The 6,460-nt window shown below is 36.9% G+C and overlaps 1 long non-coding RNA gene across 3 annotated transcripts; it reads left to right on the plus strand.

Annotated features, from left to right (window-relative positions):
* Positions 1 to 644: 644 nt before the first annotated feature.
* On the plus strand, positions 645 to 5,835 carry LOC140233483 (uncharacterized). Of its 3 annotated transcripts, XR_011901544.1 has the most exons (6): positions 645 to 742; positions 1,618 to 1,703; positions 2,469 to 2,560; positions 3,681 to 3,750; positions 4,920 to 5,037; positions 5,705 to 5,835. It is a non-coding gene; the product is annotated as an uncharacterized lncRNA (long non-coding RNA). The 3 variants fall into 3 exon arrangements; XR_011901545.1 differs by lacking the exon at positions 3,681 to 3,750 and having other exon boundaries at positions 1,618 to 1,754; XR_011901543.1 differs by lacking the exon at positions 3,681 to 3,750.
* The last annotated feature ends 625 nt before the right edge of the window (positions 5,836 to 6,460 follow it).

The following is a 6,460-nucleotide window of genomic DNA, read 5'->3' on the forward strand; positions in this document are numbered from 1 at the left end:
CAGCAAAATGTCCAGGAAGACATATCCACGCTAACTTGTAGAGGAGCACTACGTGTGGACAGAGCGCGACCATTGAAATTTGTCTGAGATCTGTCTCTTCTCGTTGCCGTCGGTCATGGGCTTCTTAGAGACAGATTCCGGCGGTAGTAAAATGGTAATGCAGTATTGGCAGTAGGCCTATTAAGCCAATATCGTATCTAAGAGGCAAGAAGATATACCTCAAATTTCACTCTACCAAATTCCACCAAAATTTCAGGGATTCCTTAGTATCTCATTTCCAGTCACTCACATAAATTTGAATTAAATGAGACATGGGGAAGCATTGAATTCAACGTTGACTTAGTTGTGGTTGTTTCTGCTCGCGCTCACAGCTTACGCTGTCTAATGTAAACGTTTACACATTACGGTGGCTTTTAAATAAGGGGGACCATCATAGACATCATAAAAAACAAGGTTATATGCCTTCTAACCTGGAGTAATGTGTAACTCATCATGAAATATAGATTGCTAGTTGTTCTCCCCCCCCCCCCCATGAGACTAACAATTAGAGTTACTGTCACACAGGTCAGTATCATTACGACAGCGCGTTGCTGACTGCAGTTATTCACGCGATCACGATTACTCTCCACAGGCATTCATTGTCAGCAGGTAGTTCGCCGTACAGGAGGAAAAGAATATGAAGTTTCCGTGACAACCTGAGGACATACGTTGATGCAGCAGGAAGAGATGATGGATGTGTGAGGTAAGACATCGTGTCCTCATTGCTAGATTCCCACTGGTGTGATATTTTGAATGGAAAGTGCTTCAGTAATATTATACTAATCACAGAGTGAGGAAAATTGACTTTATTTCTTTCTTTTTTTTCTTCTATGAATGTGATGTTTCTTATGGAAAGTTATGAGATTGAATAAGCTGAATGAACAATTCTCAGAGGATATAGATATAAACAGCCATCCCTATCTTTCAACAGAGCAGAATTCTGGATGCCTAATCCAGTCAAGTACTAACTTAGTCAAGTACTTGTACTGTTTGAAAATTGTTGTTCAAATTTTACCTCTTTATTGTTATTTATTTGTGTGTGTGTGCGTGTGTGTGTGTGTGTTGAAACTAAAGTTTCAAAGATGAAGTTTAGGAAGTCAAGACTTTATGCCCCATTGTGAATGTTTTTTACTTTTGTGATAAACTTGGAATATAGTGATTTGGTGTGTTTTTTCAAAGCTAGTAATATTAGGAATAATAAAGTAGTGATGGTAGTGATCATAATAAAATTTTCATGATGAATTATCACTGTTGTTATTACTTGAATAATGAAAATGATGTTTCTAGTCATGATTATCATCATCATCATCATCATCATTTATCATTGCTTTCCCCCTTGCAGAATTACAATATATATGCCTCTAAATATATTGTAGGCAAACTGTAATAGCAGTACCTAGAGAAACCTGAAACAAGTACTGGTACATCAATATGGTACTAATTGGAAACATTTCAGTTCATCTTTTCAACATCAAGTTTATTATATGTTGATAAAATTATGTTCCAAAAGGTATACAGTATTTACCCAGTAATGTCATGCATTGTATTTCTGTTGTTTCCACTAATACACAATGGCAGCTACAGTGTGAGAATGTTTGAGGCCATGAGGGGACCTGTAACTATGCCGTCTACGAGATCTGGGAAACAGAAGAGGACTGGAAGACGTGGAGTCACTTTGTGTTGATCTCTATTGATCCAGTGATGGTTTTGCCAAGGTTTGACACTGTAGCTCCTTATTATAAAGCATAGATTATTAAGTTCAGAAGAAAATCAAGCAAACAATTCCATACTTCTTCAAATTCATGAAATTCTTCCGTCGAGATGTTTTCATTGCGACTGATTGACAAATTGCCCCACATCGACGTAAATAAGCACTGAATTGATCAGTGTTTTAGTAGTAGCCATGATATTTACGTCGATGTGGGGCAATTTGTCAATCAGTTGCAATGAAAACATCTCGACGGAAGAATTTCATGAATTTGAATAACAAAGCAGTACCCGCTGCATGCTATAAGGATTAGAACCAACACTTGCTGTCGGGCGAAAGCTCGGTGGTCTAGTGGAGATGACGCCTGTCCGGTGATCAGGAGGTCGTAGGTTCGAATCCTGCTCGAGTATGTACGCCCATGATTTTTTATCATGGCTACTACTAAAACACTGATCAATTCAGTGCTTATTTACGTCGATGTGGGGCAATTTGTCAATCAGTCGCAATTCCATACATCATTTGTCAGAATAAATTGTGCAGTATTAAAAGAAAAAAAAAGTGTCTTGTTCAGAATGTGTTCACTGTTATTGTAGTTTGTGTTTATTTGTTTGTTTGGTGGGTCATAGGATTTCTGTACCAGATGTAATTGCTTATGATTTGTGGTATTTTGTAGTACATGTATCATGTTCTTTGTTGATAAGCTTGTCTTGTATTCTTTCAGGAACTTTGCTGGTGCCAAGTCAAAGTCTTTCCGTCGAGAGAATGTGGATCTTTTGGACAAACCAGAGCAGCTGTCTTCAATGGCTATACCAGGTGAGAGTCATGTTACCCCAGTGATAGCTGGAGTCCAATTCCAGAGTGGTTAACCCTGACTTTAACTAGTGGGGAAATTCTGTTTAATCAACATATTGCTTACAGGAGCCATGCTTGTGCTGCGATAACTATTTTATCAGAGGATCCTGATCAGTGTATATCAAAATTTTACGACCCTCATAAAGGTAGTTACATCAATCAGCTAATCTTTGAGGAGTTGTAGATTCAGAAAGAAATGAAGACAGGATACTGTAAAGATTTTTGTTTCAAAAAGTAGATTCTAGAGTATCTATCTTGTGTTGCAATAATCAAAAGTGCACACCCAATTCTTAACAATCTCTATTCTCTACTTAAACAAAATGTTGTTCTTACACCCCAATGAAAGTAGTTTTGTGCATACTGTAAAGCAAGAAATATTTGCAGTGTGAAATTTTCTTGAATCACAGCTGACAGCCTTTTTTTTTCTTTTTTTTTATGCCTCCGCCACGAAGTGGTGCCGGAGGCATTATGTTTTCGGGTTGTCCGTCCGTCCGTCCTTCCGTCCGTAATGAATCTTGTGGACAGCGTAACTAAAAAACGTTTTGAGGTATCCTAATGAAACTTGGCATGTATGTGTATTAGGGGGTGAAGTTGTGCCTATCAACTTTTGGGTGCACATGCTCAAGATCAAAGGTCAAAAGGTCAAGGTCAAATACGTAAAATTTCACTATTTCCAACATATCTATGTAATGCCTGAAGATATTTTCTTAAAACTTGGTGTATACATGTATTACCCAATTAAGATTCTCTGGTGGAAGTTTGGGGTCATGAGGTCAAAGGTCAAAAGGTCAAGTAACAATATTTTTTTGTCCGTAATTTGGAAATTGTTCATGGTATCTTCATGGAACATAGCATATATACATGTACTGACTGACAATGATTATCTAGAGAATTTAGGGTTCATGGGGTCAAAGGTCAGGGGCCAAAGAAAAGGGCAACACTTCAACATTTTACTATTTCCCTCATATTTATGCAATGCCAGCGGGATTATTTTTTTTCTTTACACTTGGTGTATGCATGTATAACCTGATAGAGATTCTCTGGAAACTTTTTCTTTTCTTTTTTTTTTTTTGCCTTAAAGGTCAAAAGGTCAAAGATCAAGGGAAAGTGCTGAACTAACTTTTTCCTCCATATCTCAGAAGTGGCTCAAGGTATCATGAAACTTTCTACATATTTATGCATGTTCTGCCTGACAGTGATTATCCTATGAATTTTACCGTCAGAGGCCAGATGAAAATGGTAACAATGTACTTTTCAATACAGAAATTGCACTTTTTCTCCATACCTTGAAAAGTACTCAATGCATAAACTTATGAATGGGCAAAGTCAAGTTAAAGTCCTTAAATCCCCAAATGCATGCTCTCCTATTCATCCAATCAAACTTAGGTCAAGGAAGGTGAATATTCAACACATTTGTGACAAACTTGTTATTTTAATATTTTGCCAATTGTGTGAAAATGTAATCACACATTGTCCACATGTACAGTAGACCTATTAGGAGAATCATGCATTATGGCGGAGGCATACCAGTCGCCTTAGCGACATTTCTAGTTCAGCATGCCACTTGAATTCAATGCATACAGTGCATACAGTGTAAACAAGAACTTTTGCATGTACATGTATTTTGGTTTTGTGACTCTTTGATCTCACAAAATTTGCAAAATTGGAATACAGTGTACACACGAAAATGTTTGGCTTAAAATGGTTCACTATTTTTGCTTCAATTGAGTTCTGCATGCCAAAAACGAAAGATTGTATACTTCATTCCGTTCAAAATAACTGTATGGTGGAATAATTATTCAAATATAGGCATTAAAGACTCTAATCAGTGTTTTCACGGAAGAATTAAAATGGGTTGATGCTTATTCTCCAACAAACGTTATTCATTCATCCATTTCATTCATTCATCTCATTTATTTTCACTTTCATTATTGGTTGACAAAATCTGTATTAAAAACACAAACAAACAAACAAAAATGCACTGTGTCAAATATGATAATGGAGAAATCATGAGAAGCACAACGTAGTCTTATTGAAAATGACCCCTTAATAACAAATGATGTAAATATGTGTAATCATTTATAATCATTTGTAATTTGATTGAAACGAATATGAATACAAATTGTGATAAGATTATGTATTGATTTCTACTTTGCAAGAAATCAGTTGAAATTTGAATTATTGATGAAAACTTATCCCGTAATGACCAATTTGCATGGACACATTAATGGGTTAAATGCAAAAGTATGAAGTGAAGGATCTATGAAGATAGATTGCAACATATGAGTTTGTTTGTTTGTTTGTTTCTCTGTGTTGGTAGGAGCATAGCTGCCTTGGACCCTGATAGCCCTATCCATCATCATGAGGTTTCCCAACCCACTCAATGCCATGCAGAGCCTTTGGATCAACGTCATCATGGAAGGACCACCTGCTCAAGGGTGAGCCACAATGTGCACACATCAGCAGGTCTGAGAGTATTCTGAAGGGGTAGGGCAATTATGCCGGCAGTGCAGTCATTATTCTGATTCAGTCTAATCAGGCCACTCTGCATAAAGATTCACAATCAATCAATCAGTCAATCAATCAATCAATTAATCAATCAATCAATCAAATTTCTTCAAGCAAATATCTTTGAACCTCATTAAAGCTTTGGTTTCAAAATATTTCATTTTACCTTTTCATCGGCTAAAGCAGCATCTTAGTGAGTACCATTATAATTCTTCAGTCATGGGGGAAATAATTTTGTAAAAGTAAAAATCAATACCTCTCAAATCAGCAGTGTTTCGAAGTCTCATTTGTATGCCACTCTCCTTCTCTTTGTGACCCTTCTTATTGGAAAGTCTGGACGCCAACTATTTCTACTCTACACATTAATGTTGTTTCCAGAAATCCTTTCTGTCTATATGGCTACAGATTTTATTGTTAATTTGGAAGAAAGGACAAATATATGTTCATTCTTTAAAAAAAAGAAAGAAAGAGTGTGTATACATGTATTATCAAAGATGGATAATGAACAAATACTGACATGAAAAAAAAAAATTGTGCATTCTGTAGTTCACATTACTGTATGATAATGTTTCATTCTCTCCCCACTCCTCTGTCCAGTCTCGGAGTGGAGCCATTGGACAAGGATGTAATAAGGAAGCCTCCTCGTTAGGTTCGTGACCCCATGATCACCAGACCTCTTCTTATTTATGTAGTCATGTCTGCCCTCATCATCGTCGTGGGGATCCTCTGGGTCTTCTGGAGAGAGGTTAGCGCTCCCTTTATTGTCCATGACTGTACACACATTTCTATTAATATTGGTCAAGTTCTTCCTTTACATAATTGTAATATTATGCCCTTGCTACATTGTGCCGAGTGATAACATTAGTGCATTTAGCAAGCTATCTTCTGTCAGATGCTTTGTCATGCGGATTGTAATACAGTGCACTCCCGTTATAACGAACACGGTTATAACGAAATTCCGGTTATAACGAAGTAAAAATTTGGGCTGCAATGTCATCCACTCTATGTATTTCTATTGTTTATTTGTTCGGTTATAACGAAATTCCGATATAACGAAAGAAAACTGCCAGTCCCGAGGACTTCGTTATAACGGGAGTCCACTGTATTAGCTAATGATGCATGTATTGATTTGATTAGATTTATCCATTGTCTTTATAGATACTTGGCTGTGTATATTTGTACATGCAGTAGCAGCATTCATCTTCACATACAGTATGCAATGAATTGTTTTGCTCCATGAAGCCTTTTCAGAGTATAAGGACAAGCATGGTACTATCTTGAGCTGGGATTTATCAACTTGTGCCTGTCAAGCAGTCCAGATGGCACTGTAATAATGACTGCTCCTCTCGATTA

Source organism: Diadema setosum, chromosome 9, assembly GCF_964275005.1.
Source record: "Diadema setosum chromosome 9, eeDiaSeto1, whole genome shotgun sequence".
NCBI lineage: Eukaryota > Metazoa > Echinodermata > Echinoidea > Diadematoida > Diadematidae > Diadema > Diadema setosum.